This window comes from Monodelphis domestica, chromosome 6 (assembly GCF_027887165.1).
Source record: "Monodelphis domestica isolate mMonDom1 chromosome 6, mMonDom1.pri, whole genome shotgun sequence".
Lineage (NCBI taxonomy): Eukaryota > Metazoa > Chordata > Mammalia > Didelphimorphia > Didelphidae > Monodelphis > Monodelphis domestica.
Genome location: NC_077232.1, coordinates 257,422,083 through 257,443,223, shown reverse-complemented (window position 1 = coordinate 257,443,223; position 21,141 = coordinate 257,422,083). Strand labels below are relative to the sequence as shown.

The 21,141-nt window shown below is 36.2% G+C and overlaps 1 pseudogene; it reads right to left on the bottom strand.

The window, feature by feature from the left end:
* Positions 1–4,117: 4,117 nt before the first annotated feature.
* The window catches only part of LOC130455236 (heat shock cognate 71 kDa protein-like), a 48,175-nt pseudogene continuing 31,151 nt past the window's right edge, over positions 4,118–21,141 (bottom strand).

The following is a 21,141-nucleotide window of genomic DNA, read 5'->3' as shown; positions in this document are numbered from 1 at the left end:
TGCTCTGTTTCTGTCTTTCTTCTTCATATGAGATATTTATCCTTCTTCCCACTTGTGGTAACTTTCATTTTACATAATCTATACTGACAATGCTTTGGAAAGCATATCTGCAGGTTCCTTTAGGACAGGGTTCCCCAAACTGTGACCCCCTGAGGCCATTTATCCAGCCCCCACCACACTTCCAGAAGGGGTACCTCTTTCATTTGTGGTCAGTGAGAGGACCTCTGTATGTGGTGGCACCACAAAGCTTGGAGTCGCTCACATACAATACTACTTCCAGTGACATAATCCTTTGAGTGTCACATTGGTCTGAGAATGAGAATGAGGTACCATGCAAAGGATTATGTGGCTGCACAATGGAAGACATCAGCATGATGAGTGGTGATCTGGGGGAATGTAAGGCATAAATTTAATGCTTTGACTGAATATATATTTTAGTTGGTCACCAGGGATTTAATTCTAAATCTCAATGAAACAGTCAAGTCAGAATGTAATCTTATGGTAGTTTATTTACAATAGAAGGTAGAACTTAAGAGAGAGAGAGAGAGGAAAAAGGGAAGAAGATCTGCTCCGGCCTGGTCTGAGCTAGGCAGGCGTTCAGAAGCCTCAGCCAAGGGACCTCTCCAGAAAAAAAAAAAAAGGAAAAAAGGGAGTCCTAAGATATGGGCCTTTTCAGAGGCTGTTGCCTCCAGAAAAAGCCAAAGAAAATGGGAATCAGCCTTATAACTCACCACATGATCAAAGGAAAAAAGGGAGTCCTAAGATATGGGCCTTTTCAGAGGCTGTTGCCTCCAGAAAAAGCCAAGGAAAATGGGAATCAGCCTTATAACTCACCACATGATCATCTAAGGAAAGCAGTCTGAGGTCTCACACTTGAGCTTCTCCAGGGTCAAATTCCATGGCCAAGTCCCTCTAATGGAAAATGACAAGAAATATGAAGACAGTTCTTTACATCACTTCCTGTGTCTTACATATACCAATGGTGGCTTAAACTTGGTTTTGGACGATCCAGGGTTCAGTCAGTTGTTTATGATTTTTCACTTGCTAGAACATGTGGATCATGGACCTTCCTACCTCACTCTTAATCCTTAAGCAGGGGTGTATACATTTCTGGTGGCTAGAATTCTAAAGTCTAAGCAGGGTAGAGTAAAACTAAAATTCACAATCAACCTGTAGATTGTGAATTTTGGGCTAGTCTCCCCAATTGATCACTAAACATAATCATCTTGTACCTCTAAAATCTTCTAAGTACAGGTGCATACAAAATTTCACCTTGTAAGAGGAAAGTACAATAGTTAGAGATAAGAGGGAAATAGAAGAGAGAGAGACAGTAAAACAAATGTTTTCCTAGGTTCATTGACAAAAACCAATTGGTGGCAGTCCCCTTTGGGCATAAGAGTGTACATTCAAAATAAATGTTTAATCAACCTTCAGTTCAGTCCACCACACCCCAGAGTTCATTCTGGATTTTCCTGATGTAGTGTAGGTTTTTCAGACATCTTTCTGCAAACAGTTAATTATCTGGATTTAGGAGTTAGGAAGTTCCTTTTCTTGAAGATCTTTCTTGAACAAAAATTATAAATCTTTGATTTTATGAAAATACAATCCCCCCTGAAGTGGGTATTGAAAAACACCCAGTTCAGCTCAGGATACAAGGTTGAGTCATGGGGTGTGAGAGTTGTGAATTTTAAAACTATCCCACTCTAACCAGACCATTCTTTAGAATATTTGATTTAGCTATTTCCTGATCAATAACAATAGAGATACTTGGAATAATATAATCAGGTCTTAGAAACTCTACATTTCTCCTCCCTTCTTAGTTTAACAAGATTTTGAAGGTCTGCATCAAACTCAAGATTTAATTATCTAAGGAATGGCCTTCAACACACGTGCAGAAAAAAGGACAGACTTCTGGGATGTCCAAAAACAAGCTAAGTCCTCATAGGTACAGATGAGACACAGAAAAGTGATGTAAAAATGTCCATATAAAGCATGTCACTTCCTGTCCCTTCCTCTTTCCCTGGAGAGGTGACTCTGGCTGGCAGTGTGCTAGGCATTCCGACATATTGGGAGTAGTGGCAGTTATTTGTCTGGGTTTTTGTGGTGAGTTTTGTCCTTGACCTGATTCAGGTTCAGGAATCTTAGCTGAGCTCCTTTTGGAGTTCAGGTTGATTCCTTCCTCCTTCACACTCAAAACCCTTACTTTCTAGATCTTCTAATCTTCCCATCAGGTATCAGCCAGGTGGGGGAAGAAATCATTTACCCTTTCCTTCATCCTTCTTCTTAATCTTCTCCACTATATCAATTAAATCACCATAAAATTTGGCAGCTGATTTGAGTATTTTATTATTGGGTTTTTCATTAGAATTTTTATAAATAAAAGTCTTGGTGACCTAAATTAATTATATATTCAGTCTCAGCCATAATTTCACCCTTTACAGAGTCAATTATCAAAAGAAAAACAAAAAACAAAAACATAAAAGAAAAAAGATGGAAGAAAAATTAAAATTTTTGGAGAAGGAAAAATTCAAAATCAGAATCAAAATATCAAAAATCTACATATACAAAATTTTGAGTAAGCAATAAATTCATAAAAGGCCCTGTATTAGGGTCTAATAAATTTCTAACAGGCCTTTGTATTAGGGTCCAATTAAGTAATTTCTATCCCACAAGTCTTTAGGACAGAATGCAGTAATATTTCACTTACCCATTTGCAGCCAAGACTACAGGAAGTTGCCATACTATAAGAGAGAAAAAAGGACCAGATTTTTTTGTGTGTTATAGGGAAGTGTCATGCCCTGGTCTGATTTTACCTTCATTTCCAGGGATAGAAGGATCCAGGATGATAGCCAAACTTTGGTACTTGTCTGTGAGTATTTCACAAAGAGTGTGGATACAAGGGAATCCTACATCTTTAACATATGTCAAGCATCGCAATCTCGAGTCTCACACTAGGTTCAAGTACTTTTGTATTGGCTTAGAAGTTAATCAATACCATCTGGACTGGTTTGGTCCTTGTTGACCTTGTGCTCCTTGACACTTTATAGTGGCTCTTTTGTTCCCTTCTCCTGGAATCAGACACAATCATTAATCACAGTCCCATAACATTTATCAATAAATGGTTTATCCCCAAATTATTGTAATTTCAAAGTTGGTTAAGTTTATAAGATCCATTGGAGAGACCAATCTTCCACAGATCTCAGGGGGAAGTATATAATTGAAAATCTATTACCCTAAAACGAACTACATTTCCCAGGAGCCCACTGACTTCCTGTTATTACATACTTCTTATAGATAGGGGATATTAGGCAGGGACATGGAAGTTCCCATTTCTTTACTTCCTGTCCTGAGCTTGGTGGTGGTAAGTGGGGTGTCTGAACTGGCTTATCAGCCTTGGGCAGATGGTTCTTTATTTTGTATCATCTTTATTCCTTGATTTCTAATAATCATTAATAAATCTCTTAAAATATAATATTTCTATGATTAGAGATTTAATTTTTATAACATGGGATTCTGCACTGTGTATACTGCTGCCTGTTATAGTGGTGGTGGTGATGGGCCTGTGCAAGGTGTGACAGACCCATCACAGTCAGCTCTGCAGCCTCCTCTATCCCAGACAGTGGTATACAGATTTGTTCATCTGTTTGTATACAGTTTGTTTTTTTTATAGTCTGACCCACCTATGCTCTGAGGGACAGTGAACTGTCCCCCTGTGTAAAAAGTTTGGGGCCCCTGATTTAAGATCTAAGGATATAGTTCATCTGGGCCAAGTGACTTAAATTCATCAAGGGTCGCTTAATGCTCTCTTACTATCTTCTTACTTATATTTGGTATCAACTCCCTATAAGTCATTTCTGTTCTTTTGCTGCAAACATCAAGGTCATTGATTGATAGAAAAATATAAATGGAAGAGTAAGTAAATGACCACCTAAAAATCCCTTTTCTTTAATCTTAAGATTCCCTCCTCTTTTTAGTGTCAATTTTACATAGATTTTGTTCTCCAGGGCAAGAATTGAATTTCCACTTGCTTATAGAGTACAATGTTGTGCACTCCTTTCCCTCTGCACACATTCAAGTACATATTCAGAATGTCCGGATTTACATAGTAGTTTAAACATTACTTTAAAACTGCTACTGCCTTGGCCACAATTTTGAGTCCATTATTTTTCCTGGAAAGCTGTGTGGAATACTCTTTCTTCTGCTGCATTTTGTTGACATCTTCAATGATGGGTCTGGAAGAAGCACTGCCAGATGGGGCTGCTTCACCCTCTGGGAATCAGCCAGGCATGGCTCCTGGCATTCCCCTTGTACTCTGGTATGGCTTATTTATGATGGGGTTCCAGACCTTCAATTCTTTCTGCTTATGTCAATTGTTCTTTCTTATAGATCTGGTTCATATCTAGTGTGTTGATTATTTCATTACATCTGTCAAGGATTTTCTGTTTGTCTTCATCACCAGCTTTGCCTTAGAGTTTCTCAAATTTCTATGAGTGATCTCACATTGAAAACATAAGATTCAAAAGAATTCTTGGACACCATGAGTTTCCAATTCTTATCTTCAGCTTTGTGTTTCTTAGACTACTAAATGTATCCAATATCTTTTTTGCTCTGATGACCTTTGTCACTGGTGATCCTCCTTGCTTGTACTCTTATTCTCAGCAGAAACATTGAAGATGTCATTTGCATCAATGTCAAATGTTGTTTCAATCTGAGGAACACTCCTGGGGCAAGTGAGGATTCCTGTGAGCTTCAACTTGTTATCCTTTGTCATTGCTCTCTCACGCTCATTAATGTGAATAAATACATCAGATTAGTTGTCTTCATAGATGGTAATGATCTGTGTCTGCTTGATGAGGATGGTGTTTGATCAGAACTGTCATAACTCCACCAGCATTTTCAATCCCAAGAGCTAATGTAGTGATATCCAACAGAAGCAAAACCTGAACATTATCAGATTTATCTCTGGACAATATGGTAGTCTGAACAGCTGCTTAATAGGCAACAGCCTCTGTGGAGGGTTACTCTTATTGAGCTTCTTTCCAATGGAATAAGTTCTGCAGAAGTTTCTGGATTTGGGCGAGCTGAGTAGAACCACCCACCAAAACAATGTTATGAATCTATGATTTTTCTACCTTCAATAGGGTCAAATTTGCCACAGAAGAGGTCAGCATTCAACTCTTCAGAAAAGGAATGGGTAACAGGTATAGAATTGGATACTTTCATAAAGGAAATAAATACCAATACTGGCCTTGGTATTAGAAGAGAGAATATGCTCTACATGTTCACAAGGGATGGACAATTGTCACACAGTCCTTTTGTTCTCACTGAGGTCCTTCTTGTGCTTTCTCTTGATCACAAAAAGGAAATGGTTAACAATTTGGTTGTCAAAATCCTCCTAACCCAAGAGGGTGACACAGCTGTGGACTTGACTTCAAACATGCCATCTTCAAGTGTAAAAATCACATCAAAAGTGGCACCTCCAGAGTCAGAGATCAATACATTTCTCTTAGCACCAACCTTTTTGTCAAGATCATAAGTAAGAGCAGCAGATCATTAATGATTTGAGCACATTGAGATAAGTGATAGTTTCAATATCTTTGGTAGCCTGACTTTGGAAATGGTTGAAGGAGTTTGGTACTGCAATGACAGTATTTATGACAGTCTTTCCAAGGCAAACTTCCTCATTTTTTTATCTTTTTCAATATTATAGGAGACATTTCGGATAAACTTTTGGTCTCCCTTTTGTATTCCACTTGGATATTAGGACTGCCTGCATCATTTGCTACCATAAAAAGATAATGCTTCATATTTATTCAACAACTTTGTGACCAATCATATGTTTAGCATCAAAGACTGTGTTGGTGTACTCCTTTGAAATGTGATTCTATGCAGCATCACCAATTGAATAAACTATGTAAGTGAAAGAGACATAGATTAGGGTAGTCCTGTTTTCTTAGTCATTAGCAATGATCTCTTCTTTCCCATGTTGGATGACTCCCACACAGGAATGAGTGGTACCAAAAATAATGCTGCTTTAGAGATTTAATATTTATATCCAAAAGAAATATCTTCTATGGTCTTTATCAAGATAAAATAAACTGAGGAAACTTACTATTCGAAGACTGTCACAAATGCTGTCATTGTATCCTCTTTAACTGATATTTAGCAATTTTTGAAAATTGTGAAAGTCATAATGTTTATTTAGGAATTAAGTAGTACATAGTTGATGATGTTACTGAAGATGGCCTGAATGTGCAGTATGATTCCTTCCAGTACAATCTTCCAGGTATCAGTGAAAAAAGACACAAAAGTCTCTTAAGAAGGAATTGGTTCATCCTTTTAGGAATGAAGATAATGATGGCAGTGGTGAACATTTATATAGAAACTATTATGTGCTAGACACTGGTTTAAGTAATTTACACATCTCATTTGATCCTCAAGACAACATTGAAAAGTTCTTTGATTGTCTACCTTTTACAGGTAAGTAAACTGAGGCACAGATTAAGTGATTTGGCCAGGTAGACAGCTAGTATCTGAGATAGTGAATTCAGGCCTTTCTGCCTTTAGGTACAGTGCTCTATGTGTTGCATCACTTACCTAGAATCAGTCACTGAGGAATTAAAAAAATTTTAAATAACCTAATTATGTGAAATTAACAACAGATTTCCTAGGGAATTATGACATATGTTTTCTTTTTGGAAGAATCCCAACCCTGGGTAGTGCTAAGTGTAGAGGACTGTAGGACCCTAATGGAAAGTACAACTAACCAAAGAGAATAGAGAATTGTTTTCATTGTTTATGGGCTATTGTGATTCTTTTATATGTTTTCTGCCTTTGTTTATAGATATCTATAAGTCTTCTGTATTTTCTGTGAAGCCTCTTAAAGTTTTTTCCAATATCCAAGATATACATTGCTAGCTTGTGGGCTTACTTAGGATGGTGAGGGATAGTGCTATAGATATGGAGATGCAATAATTCTAGAATATAATCAATGAGATGGAAGACTAGCCATTTTTTCTTTGAGGATTTCTCATACCTCTAAAAGAGGTATGAGAAAAATGATATGCAAATTATTTTTAAAAGTTTTCGATGTCTAGGCCACTAAGAACTTAAAATATGTATTTTTAAAAGTCTACTTTGAGGGCATCTGGATTGCCAGCATGGTGGCTCACTGGATTAAGATCCAGGCCTAGACAGTAGGTCCTGGGTTCAAATCTGGATTCAGAAACTTCCTGTGCCACCCTGAGCAAATCACTTATCCTCCATTGCCTAGCCCTTACTACTCTTCTGCCTTGGAATAAATGTAGTTTTGATTCTGGAATGGAAGATAAGGATTTCTTTTTTAAAAGCTTAGAGGAACTAACAGTAGAGAAAGCTAATAATCCCTAACCCCTAACACTTTCACTCAGTACTGACAGCAATGGTGATAGAAAATAATGAAGCATAGTTTTTTAGCTATTAATACAGGGGAGGGGATAAGCTATTAAATTACCACATCACATTCCCCTTGATTGGATATAACAATGCTGATTGCTACAGGTGACAGGATCTACCTCCAAATTCATAAATTTTTGTCCTGGATATTGGGAGGTCTTTGGTTTGCTTTGAGAAATGAATGTTTTTGGGACAGGCTATTTTTTTTTGTAATTTTCCTATTCTTTGCTCTGCTTTTCAATTATCAGTAAATTGCACTTTTTGCCACTTCAATGTACATAATGTGATTAGTGTTAACTGGTCTGAGGAAAAAGGGTGTGGAATATGAATTATGAACTTAGAGCATTACTTTGAGTAAATGTGAATCCATATTCCAAACAAACACAGGAGAAGGATGCTATTATATTTCTCTTTCTAAGCCCTAGACTACAATGCTCCAGAGAACAATGGGTTAGAAATTATTGGGGTGTTATCTTGGACTTGATATGAGAAAGAACTTCCCAATAATTAGATCTATGCAAAAATAGAATGAGCTTCCTCAGGAAATAATGAGTTTCCCATCATTAAAGATCTTCAAGAAAAAGCTGAATGTGCCTTTTTCAGATATAGTATAGAAATGTTCAGTTAAAAATTGATCAGGGCATTTTCCCCTCCTGTTCTGATATTATCTTATTCTGTCTTAAGAGGACTCTCTGGTTTTTGTTTGGAGAACTACAGGATGTTAAATAGAAGTACTAAACTTGGGCCCCAGACTAATGACTTTCTGACAGCATGAGGATAAGCCAAACATATTTCAACCCTAGCTATGTGCAAAGGTATCTGGAAGATGGAGTTAACCCCTGAGACCAGTTCAGAAAACTCATTACCCCTCAGAGCCTCATGAATTTCCTCTTGCCCATTTCAAGAATCCTCCTACTTCTTTTCAGTGACTTTAAAGGAGCTATTGTATGAATTGGGAGAATCTGCTGTGGTCTCTATTAAATGTCCTCTTTGGAGCTTTTGTGGCATAATTTTGTGGATAAAGAGCCAGGTATATGTAAAAAATGCACACAGAAAATACTCATATAGTACAGTGTCTGACATAAGATGAGTTTATTTTTCAATCCTTACCTTCCATCTTAGAACCAATACTGTATATTGGTTTCAAGGCAGAAGAACAGTAAGGACTAGGAAGGGTCACACTGCTAGAAAGTGTCTGAGGCTGGATTTGAACCCAGGACCTTCCATTTCTAGACCTGGCTCTCAATCCATTGAACCTCCCAGCTGCCCCCATAAGGTAAGTTTTAATAAATGCTTATGGACTGACTTCTTTTGTATCCATCCCCTCTTCTCCACTTAGATAGTTGTCAACCTACCATAACTTGAATTGTTGTAACAAATTCCCAATTGGTTTCTTTCCATTCAGTTTCTTCTTTCTTTAACTCATCTTTCATAAAAGCCCAAATGACTTTCCTCAAACACAGAAGTCAGGAAAACTGTCCTTGAAGTTGATCATCCTACAAATTCAACATGATCATGATATAAGCAAGTTGCCAAAATAATCATTAACATTTGCATTGGTGTTTAATTCATGCCAGCCATTGTGTTAAATTTTTGATAGTTGTGATCTCATTTTAATCTTCACATCAATTATGGGAAGTAGATTAGATACTATTATTATTCCCAATTCATAGATAATAAAACTGAGGCAGAGATTTAGTCACTTGTCAAGGGTCATGTAATCAGTAATATGAGGCTGGATTTGAATTTAAATATTTCTAACTGTAGGTATGGTGTTTTAGCTGCTCTAATATATACTACCAAAGAAATTCTCCATATTGAGGACTCCCCCACACCATGATGAAATCATTGATCCAGACTAAATATAAACAAACAAAAAACAACAAAATGTTATTCATACTCCAGAAGTCAAGCCACATGTGGAAGCTTTTTGCTTGTCTGGAAAGGAATTCAGGAACCCAAGTTGACTGAAAGTATGGTGAAATGAAATTAGAGAAATTCTGATTCATCAAGTAAGCACCTATCCTGTGCCATGCAGTGTGGATACAAAGACAAGTAGAAAAATTATTCTTGAAATTATGGGCTGGCTCTGACCTAAAGCAGTCCCACAAAAGATTGGATTTTATACTGGAATGAAATGCAACACTCATATGACCCTCAAAAACTAACAAAAGGAATTTTACTTAACTGTATCCAGTGAAAGATATTGCACAAGGATAGGACATGTTCACACTTTGAATTGATGCAGTGGAGCAAAGCCCTTTTCCTTAGTTGCCCATCACAGAATTCCTGAAGTTTCTTGTGGCTGTTTTGTACCAGGGGGATCTTAGATGTAGGCTAGAGTTTTGTGAAGGATCTTCAGTGGTGATCTGAGGGAACAAAAAGCATATGATACTTTTTGAAGAGAGTATGTCTATGGCAGCATTAGTCTGTGCTGAGGAAAAGAATTTTGGCTTCTCTGGAAGATAGATTACAGAAAGAAGATGCTGAATGAAAGAAGCCAGTTGCAATAGTTCAAGTTAGGGTGATGAATTAGGGTGATAATTATGTTAAGCAGAGAGAAGGGGGTTGGTTATAAGAAAATCAGTCAATCAATAAACATTTACTATATTTATTATATACCAAATACTTTGTTAATTGCTGGAGATAGAAAGCAAAGAAAAAAATACAATCTTTGCCATTTTTTTACCCTGACCATGGTCTTGCTTTCTCTCCATATGTTGATTAGGATATTGCTGAGATATCTCACATTTCCAAGAGGCCAGACTAGGCCTAGTAGCTGAAGTAGAAGGAGAAATGGAGGAACTCTTTTGGATTGATGTTTGGTAACTCAGAAAGAAATGCTATTTCTGGTTCCCAAAAAAACAATGCTTTCTAGTTCCTACTTCTACAATTAATGGTATATGGCCAGCATTATATGAGATTCATGGACCTCATATAATAATATAATCAAAAATAATTATGTCATCATGCTAGATAATCTAGCATGATGACATAATTATTTTTGGTGTTGATTTTTTGCTTTTATACTCTTTTGGAATTCCAATTAGTGTGTATTCATGAAGGGTGTGTGTGTTTGTGCCTCTCTTAGGGTGTGTTTGTTTCATTTCTGTGGTTGAATATCATGGTGTTTAATGACAATTCTTAAAATCCTTGAGTGGGTGAATGAATGAATGAATGAATGAATGAATGAAAGGGTATTTATTAAATGCTTATATGCAAAGTATTCTGATAAGCTATTAGGATAAATTTTTAGTTGACAGTCCCTGTTGTGAAGGGGCTATCATTTCAATGGAAAAGATAACAAATATAGGAGAACCCACCTGCAGGACAAATGGAAAAACTTATTGATCTTTAAGATAAAGTGGCAAGGAAGATGATAATATATTTTCTTATCCTTTTAATCGACTATATTCACTTCTGATATCGAGCACTTTAAAATGTCATGAATTTGATGGCAAGAACTTTTTTTTTAGCTCATCAGGAGCTCTGACCATTTAAAGACATTAAATGTTTCCCCAATTGTCCCCTTCTCCAGAAAACAACAACAACAAAAAAAAACATTATCACTTCTTTCAAGCAATCCTAATATGGTATGAAGTTCAAAACTTTTGCCATAGCCTGAATGATCTTGTTAATGAATCTCCTTCCTAAATGATTGTACCCCCCCAAATGGACATAATGGTCTACATATGGTCTGAAAGGGTATGAGTGCTTCTGAGAGTATTTTATTATCTGTACTTCTGGAAACCATGCCTTTATTAGTGTCATATCTACAGACTCCACATATTCAAGACCATTCCCCTTGCATTTAATATACTTCCTTCTCACCACTGCTTTGCATAAATGTTCTTGTCTTTTTAAGACTCAGCTCAGTTCCATCTCCTCCATGCACCCTTCCCTGAAATATTACCTGAAAGAAAAGTCTCATTCAAATTTCCCAAAAATATTTTGTATACATGTTTTACCTCACTACTAATTGACTACATCACTAATTATTTGTGTACTTTTCTTATCACCTAAAGTATAATGTAAGCTTCTTGACATCTTATTTGATTTGATTTTTTTCTTTGAAACTCTACCAATGTGAGCAAATATGGATCTGACTTGAGAACCAGAAATATCCAGACTCAAGATCCACCTCTGACATACACTAAATATGTTAACCTTGGGCAAGTTACTTAGCCTTTTAGTCTAGACAACTCTTTAAGATCATAAGTTTCATAAAGTAAACTGACCTACATTCACAAAGGTAGTTCTTCATTGGGGAATTCCTGCCCTCATTGAAATTATTGGTCCAGTCTATATCTTCAGCTTCAATAGTCATTTCTTACATGTATTAGATATCTAATAAATGTTATTTAAATTGAATTGCATTTTTTCATATAGGTGGAAATATGTACATACATATTGAGGTTATTTATATGTGCATATTGAGCAAGACCACATTGACCACTTTGGATTCCATCCTTATATTCTATGTATTCGAAGAGAGATTAATGAAAGGTAGAGTTTAGATATTGAAGGACAAATGTTTGGTGACTTCAGAACAGGAGAAAAGACATACTGATCTCAGCAAAAAAAAAAAGAAAAAGGAAAAGAAACAAATAAGAAAATATAATCAAAATAGAGTACAATAATATGAAGACAAAGGATTCAACCTTCTTAAAATGGACATTGTGGAAGGAAAAAAGCAATCAAGTAGGAGAAGTTCCAGAGGTGGAAGATATTCTCAGTGTCTGAAGTCCTGGGTGGAATGACTTTCCAAGATGAAGAGGTTCCTATTTTGTGTATAGAGTGAGCAATTCAGCTTGGAGAGGATGATTGTGGAAACTCTTAGACTATGTGAAAAGATTATTTCATAGAGGGGTATAATAGCTCAGGCAGGATGTCTGGCTAAAGGAAGAGGTAGGAATACAGATAGTTACACTCTTCTGTAGTCAGAAGTGGTAAGATTTAACATTGACAAGATAGGAGAGATATAGGAAAATGTCGATTTATTTTCAGATCAAATTGATCTTAGGTTTAGATGGCACTTTTTTCAACAACTAAGAGCTATGACAGTAGAGTATACAGAAAGTGAGCCTTAAGATCAGAAGGACTTGGGTTCAAATCAAACCAATAAGATATACTGGGGATATCAGCCTGGGCAACTCATAGTTTACCTCTTTTTTTTTTTTCCTGGACAAGATGCTTAGCCTTTCTTTCTTTGCTCAAGGCAAACCTTTAAAAGTATAAATTGAAGACTAGGTTCAGATTTGCAAAGGTAGAGGGAGTTTTCTCATGAAAAATCCATATACCAATTAAATCCCAGATCTGAACAATAACCAAAAAATACCCTATTTTGCAACTCGTGAAAATGGAGGATTAGCATAATGCACAATTGGGCATAGTTTTAGTGCTATTGAGAACAATAGAAGAAAAGTGAAGAGCTAGAAGAAACTGGCAAATGAGGCATTTAAGATATGGATGGAGTTGAGGCCATTTTTAGAGACTAAAATGAAATGTGTGGGATAGCAAGTATTGAAAAAAACATTTGCCAACTTTGCATGAATCCTATTCATAAGTGTAAAAATAAATGTACTCAACCATGAACTTTTTTTGGGGGGGGGAGGGGGTGGCTTCTAAAACTCTAATTTTAAAATTGTGTTCCTGTCTGAATGGAAGGCCCATCAGAGATCCATGTGAATTAATCTCTGGGGATTTGAACAGTAGCTATTCCAGGAAGTAACCCTTGGACAAGGTTCCTTAGGCAATGACTTGTTTCAAACAGTGGCAGACTATATTACAGGCATTAATCAGGAATGTGTATCAAGATGCCTTGCACAATTGCTAGAGGCCATAATACTTTATATAGCAAACATACATGTGCATTTAGTTGGTACGATTTTTTAAAAAACTTATTCCAAGCTCTTATGACTAAAGGGATTTATCCTCCTAGGCTTTTTAAAAGCTTTTTTTTAAAAAACTATTTTAGCAATAACAAACAAAGTGAAATGCTTTGGTGATTCTCTATAGCTGAAATAACTAATAACTTTAGAATCTTGTCCAAACCTATTCAGGATCTTTAAGCTAGAGAATATATTGAAAAATCTCTATAGGTCATGAGTTTTGATATCATTTCAGATGCAGGTTTAGTTTGAGGGTTACATAAGGACCATTTTGGTTGCTGTTATAGTGAACCCAGGTAAATTATATTGTCATTCCCAGACAAAAGGATTCACAAGATTATTCTTTATATTTATTCATACTATTTATTTCAAACATCCTAAAGCATTATATTGTAGAAGGTATAACTGCTTCGATAACTAGTGAAGTAATTGAATTAGGTGTAAAGTAGCCTAAGCAAGAAGATAAAAACCAGACCCCTTCCCCCATCAAATGCTTAGCCTGTCCTTCCCCTGGGAAATATACTAGTGAAATGAATGGAATCAGTATTCTCTACCACACATCTCACAGAAATCACTGTTCCCTCTCGGGGAGTGGGCCAGTGGACAGGCTGATAAAAAAAAAATGATTGACTCAAATCCAACTGAAACTGGGTCAGAAACAAGATGCTCTGATTCCCATTCTGTGCTCTATTGACCTACACTTCCTAGATAATTAAATATTTGAATTATGTTTACATTTGGGGGGATGCTCCAAAATCAATTATTGTTTTCATTACACTTTCTCTAGGTATAGTGTTAAAAATTTTTTCAGACACAAATCTAGACTAATTCCCTAGAAAAAGAGGGAATGAACTAATGTAAATAGATGAAAATAAATCCAAATAATATTAAGCACATTTACATTCAGGAAAAGGAGAGGATGCCACATACAGTGGCAACAGGAATTATCTTTAGGGTCTGTTATTTTACATAAAGGTAGTAAAGGCATCTTTGATTGTTATCCAAAAACATGTAGTCATATAGCTGGAGATCATTTGGATATAATAAGCTAGAAAGAAAAGCAGAGAGGATTATATGGCATAATTGCAAGAGGGGACATATATGCATGGTTAATGTAGACATTGGGATTTTACTGGATTGCAAGTTCAACATGAATTACGTGATATAGCAAGCAAGAAAATGCTGGTGGGCTCTATGGTTATGTGGATAATCATCAATAAACTTTTATAAAGTGTCTACCATACTGGCATACAACTGACAATACAAAAAAGGGACAAAAGTCAGTCTCTGTGCTCAAAGAATTAATGAACAGATATTGGAAGCAAAGCACCCAGAAAAATGGAGGAGTCAGCCCTGTTGTCCTTTGCAACCAAGTAATCATGTTTGGAATATCATGTTCATTTTAAATGTCAAATTTTTGAAGGGATTTTAATAAGCTAGGACATACCTCAAGGAGAGTGGGGCAACCAAATAATTAGGGAACTAGAAAGCATATGATATGGGAAAACATAGAAGGAACTAGAGATGTTAGGCATGGAGAAGGGAAGATTCAGGTAGGAAGAAACTAGCTGTCTTCAAGTATTTGAAAAGCTGAAATTTGGAAAAGGAATTAGATTTGCTTTGCATAGCCCTAGAGGGTAGAACCAGAAGTAGTAGGTGGAAGTTTCTGAGAAGTAGATTTTAAGTTGGCATAAAGAAAAAATCTTTTTTAAGTTGTTTTTTTTCAATTAACAAGCATTTTTTCTCTCCTTCACACTTCATAAACTTATTGTGTAAAAAGAAAGAAAAATAAAATCCTTGAAATATACATGTATAGTAAAGGGGGAAAAACATGTCCAAACTAATTTCAACCACTAATAATTAGAACTGACCCAAAAGTAGAAGGGGAAATAGTAAATTTCCCATTAGTGGAAGTCTTCAAGGAAAGGTTTACTGTCTCACTAGTAATCAAGGCATTTTCCTCACTTAAATATTAAAGTACTTTCTACTATCATATCTGATTCTAATAGCTAGTTAACATATATATATATATATACATATATATATCAAACTTGAAAGTTTGCAAAGAATTTTATGTATGTCATATCCGATTCTCAAAACAACTCTGAGAATTAGGTTTTACTACTGCTTTTAGTTTATACATGAGGAAACTGAGGCTGAGATAGGTTGTCACTTACCCATCATCATACAGCTAGCAAGTATCTGATACAATATCAGAAGAATCAGCAATTCTTCATGGCTCCAAGTCCAAAACATTATATATTGTAGCACCTACATTCCCCCAGAATACTGTATTTTGATAATTTTATCTCTCCTCAGTGTTCCAGAACAGCTGCTTCTTCCTGAATATCTTTAAACACTATTTTCTACGTTAGGAAATTTAGGTAATTTAGAGAAAGGAGACTCTTCTGACATTGTCTCCTGGAGCCACAAGGACAATCATTATATTATATAGTTGAAGATCCTCACTCCCCAACCCAGAAGAATATCAAGACTTATGTAGCAGGAAAGACTGTCCTTTCTATAATAACTTTCAAGAGAGAAGGCTATCAAGAGTTTGAAGGAGTTTAGTTATCTACCCACTAAGTTATAGAGATAATTCATTATAATCACCTTTTTCTAACCTAGTAAAAATTTCAAAACATTAGAGAAACTTAGACTGTTGAGAAATGAAATCCAAACTGAATGTCAGACTAAGCCCAAATGAAGAACATAAATATATAGTCTATAGCACTGGCCCTGTCAATATACAACCTTCCCCAAATATTCAGTATCACGATATTTTGAAGGAAGATAATATTCTAAGTGAAGCTGATGGCTTGTCAATTCTGAGTAAGAAGTCTTCTTTTTTCCCCACTACTTGGGTATTCTAAAAAAGTACTATATCAGCAAACACATCAGTTACTGTAATTACAAGGTCAGCTATTTTATTTCCCAAATGTAACCATGGCTAGTGTTTCTCAATTTATGCAATGGCTTCCATGATATGAACCTTTAGAGGCAAGGGAAAGGAAGGAATTGATATTGAATACTGAAGGGAGATGAGAAGTAACATTGTTTATTTGTTGGTGTGAGTAAAATGATAATTTTTCTGCTTTGACTTGCCTCATAGACTCAGTTTAAAAAGTTAATATGAATTATGATTATTCCAGAACTAAATCCTAAAGAAATAAGTTTTTATTCTTAGTAACTTTATGGTAGCCATTATATTAAGTACCATTGTATCAGTTACAAAGAGTAAAATAGGCTGAATTTATTTCCATCACTTTGTCTTTTTTTTAAATAATGTAAAATATTTCTCAACAGTTCAAACTTGATATATGAAAAGTCTATGTCTTATTGCCATGAAATATTGGCATACTTCTAACGCCCTTAGTGTTCTATTTGGACCACAGTTGGGTCCTCCATATATGTTGTAGAATGACTAATTTACTGGCACAGAGTAAAAAGGAAAGTCTACTTTAGTGTCACCCAATAAATGAGACTGGAGATCAAGGTATATCAACTCCTTGAAGTAGATGAGGCCAAAATGTGATTTTGTTGAGGCACAGCATTGAGATGAGTTGAGACTCATCTTCCTGAATTTGAATCTGTCCTAAGGCACTTACTCTGTGACCCTGGATAAGTCAATCAACAAAGCAAAAAGCTTCAGTTTCCTCATCTGTAAAATGAGCTAGAGATGAAAATGGAGAACGAGCCCACAGAGTTAGACATGATCAAAATGACTGAACAAGAATAACAATTTTAGAAATGAAGGATTAAGTGAAGCTCTGGTCATTTCCCAAAAATATGGATTTGATCATATAGTCATCTATTTAGAGCTAGAAGGGAATTTAGGACCCATCTAATTCAATTCTTTTTTTTTTTTTTACATCTGAGGCACTAAAATTCAGATGGGTTAATTGCCCAGAATCAAAGGAATGACAATATCCAATTATAGGTATGAGTAATAAAATTTTGAGTAAAAAATAATGGGATCTGAAGGGCAGGATGTAGAGGGGACATAAAACATGGTGTGGACGTTGGAACAAAGGAAGATCTTGGGTGCTTTATTTTGATACATTCTAGCCTTTGTGTACCAAAATGACAAAATATATTTCTAGCACCCTATCAGGGGTGTGCATGTGTGTGTGTTTAGGTGTGTGTATGGGGAGGTTGATTTTATATTAGATTGATATTTTCAAACAGTGCTAGATTGCTTTTCACTCAAAATATTTTTTCTTTTTGTAATTTTATTAACATAAAGAGAACATTTCTATATACAAAGTAGAACAGAAAAATAAACTATGAATCTTTATTCCATAAAATATATAAGTATTTATATGTATATATACTTACAAATATATAAATTTCAATAAGTCAAGTAGCATTTATTAAGTACTTAATACTTTCTTGGCAATGTGATAAGTGTTGGGGATGGGGATACAAAGAAAGTCAAAGAACAGACTCTGGTCTGAAAAAGTTCAGCATCTAATAATGGAGAATATATTCAAGTGATATTCAAAGAAGATATATAGAGGATAAATTAGAGGTAGTTTCAGAGGCAAAGCACTAAGACAAAGGAGGTCCAAGATAAACCTCTTGCAGAGGAAGGCACTTGAACATTTTTACTTTATAAAGTTTTCTTATATGTTTATTTCTGCCTGAATTTCCTTCTGTTTCCATCAATGCATTTTCCAAGATGCTGTGACTGTGTCATTTTAATTGTCTTCATAAATAAGGGGAAGGGTAGAGTCAAAATGGAAGAGTATCCAGAAGAGCAGTACAATTACACCACAAAATTCCTCTCTGACCAAGAGTAAAGTATTGCCGCAAAATGAATAAAGGAGTGCAAGGACTAACAAGGGACAGAGTGAAACAACCCTCAAAAAAAGAAAAACCCAAAAGGTAGGCAGAGATCATTTAGGGAACTGGGATGAGAGGGGAGCAGAGCTAGCAGGAGGAATAGCAGCAAGTGAAGAGCAAGCACCCTCCCACACACCTGCTATCACAGGTTCTGAGCTTAGGCTCTACCTAGTGGGCAGACCCTGAGATCCTGCAAGGACAAGTAGGGGTCCAAGCCAACTCACACCCCATGAAATTTCAAACCTGTGAAGAAGTATGGTGTTCCAGCCAAGGGCAATTTGGGTTGATGGGGGCCAATCCAGAGTGAATCCAGGAATCCCAGTCTGGGTTTGGGATGAGGACATAATTCATGGTTTGGAATGAGGACACAGTTCTCAAGGGGAACCTCCCTGGGATATTTTTGCCCAAAACTAAGGGCAGAGCTCCATGAGAGGACAATCAAGGGTGTGCCTGATTGAATCAAGAATATCTTGAGACAAAAAAAAAATTGACCCTAAACATGAGAGTAGAATTTGATCAGCACCTGACCTGATCAAGTTCAGAGTGAGATCAAAAGCTTATTTACACCCAAGCCTGAGGAAAGTTTTTTAAGCTATCAACATCTCAAGGGTCAAGCTCTCAGTCCTCAGATCATCTGAAAAACTAGTAACAACCCAGAAAATAAGCTGAAAATAGCATCTAGGAAGGACTGAAGCTTAAGAGGGAACCCTAACTTCCCAGAAAACTGAGCCTATCTATAATCATATATATATATATATATATATATGTATATATATATCATATGTATATATATCATAACAGATAGTAAAATGAGCAACCAACCAAAAAAGCACCTAACTCTAAAGAGTTTTTACAGAGATAAAGAGAAAGGTGCAGACAAAGAAGGGGAAAGTGAAAGCAAAGGAAACACATGCAAAGTCCAAAAGAAAAATATGGATTGGATACAGTGTCTGGGAGAACTCAAAAATGGCTTCAAAAACTAAGAGATGTAGAGGAAAAGTAGGGAAGAGAAATGAAAGTGATGCAAGAAGAAAGGAAAGTGATGCAAGAAAAAATGGGCCAAATGAAAAAAAAGAACCAAAAACTGACAGAGGAAAACCAGGACTTTAAAAAATAAGAATTGACCATCTAGAAGCTAATGATCTCATGAGAAATCGAGAAAAAATAAAGCATAATCAAGGGAATGAAAAAACAGAGGAAAACATGAAATATCTTATTGAAAAAATAACTCACCTAGAAAATACATATGGTAGAGACCATCTGGGAATTATTGGACTACCTGAAAGCCATGATGAAGAAAAAGACTTTTATATCTTATCACAAGAAATTATCAAATATAACTGCTCAGAGATCCTTCAACAAGAAAATAAAATTAAAATTGAAAGAATGCATAAATCTCCTCCTGAAAGAAATCCTCAATATAAATAAGGGCAGGAGCCCTACGACTGGCAGGACTCCCCAGACCACCAAACCTGCTTCCAAACAAGTCCTCATAGTCATTATGCAATGATCTGACTCCTTTGGAGAAGAGTGCAACTATCCTTACCAATTGTCAACCAACTTTCACTCATAGGGCAGTTAATGCAAACTAGAAAGAGCAGTCAGGTCCCTTGAGAAAAGGGAGGAAACATCATGTATCAGGCAAGTCAGACCACCATTACCACCACTTTGACCACCATTACCTTTTGTACCTTTGATGAAGCCAGTATCTCTGGTGGAAATGGAGCCTGGTAACCACTGTTACTGTTATAAGCCACAGCTATTGAAGATTCATCTATAAAGGAAGGAAAGTTCTCACTACCAAAGTCCTTGGCACTGTCAAATTAGTCATCATTAGAAACTGATATCTTTTTATCCACGAAAATTAGGGAAAATATACTACCATTGGTTTTGCTGCTGATTTTTAAGGACCATTGTGACTTTCCACCTGATTTGCAGGTGAAACCTTCCATATACATTTTCATTCCCATTGGAAGGTGAATTCCTGTAAATCAAGTACTATCTTCCTTTTCCATTTATATTCCTAGCTGTTAGCACAGTGGTTTGTACAAAATAAGTACATAATAAATGCTTCATTTATCCATTCATTCCCTTTTTCTTTGTTTTGACAACATTCTCACTAGTTCCTTATCTTTCACATCCCTCTAAAAAACACAATAAAAAGATAAAAATGCAATCCTTAGAGAACTGTCAAAAAGTTTTTATGGGACATCAACCTTCAACATATCAACAAGTATTTTAAGGGCAGGGAAATGTGAGTGTGTGTCTTGGTTTTATATAAATATAAGATGGTCGCCAAGGAATATATTCCCAAATTATGAATATACCCAAGCCAACTGGGTTTTATAGAGAAATTTAATTTATAATATACTGATTAATCAATAGAAAAAGAGAGAAAGTAAGAAAGGAATAAGAATGAATAAATCAGGCAGTTGGTTTTATCACTCACCCAAGGCTTCTTGGTTTTATCACTCACCCAATAAGGCTTCTCATGCCAACCTCAGGCTCCACCTTCAAGAGAGCCTCCTTTCAAGAAATGTTTCCAGAGAATTCTCCTCCTGACTCCTCCTGAGTTCTCCTTCCACAGCCTCCTTCAAGACCTCTCCAGGAGCTCTCCCTCCAGGACGTCTCTCCTCTCAGACCTCCTCAGAGCCAAACTTCTCAGAGCAAAACCTCCTCTCTTCTGTCCTCAGACCCCGCTATCTTTAAGGAAACCATCTAAGTCCCCTCCCCTCAGTTCTCACATCTACCAATCACTGTCGATGTCTCCCCTGTGCCAATGGTGGTTCTAGCTTAACCCACGACCGCCCAGAGGTCTATGGCCTTTGCACATGTCTGTTGAAGGTCATATTCTCAAATAATTAAATCTTGATCTTTGCTGCAGCCCTTCCTAAATCCTGTTACTCTGAGTAGGGTGGAGATTGTAAGTTCCAAGAACTGGTTCTGTTATTCCAAGTATCTATATTGTATC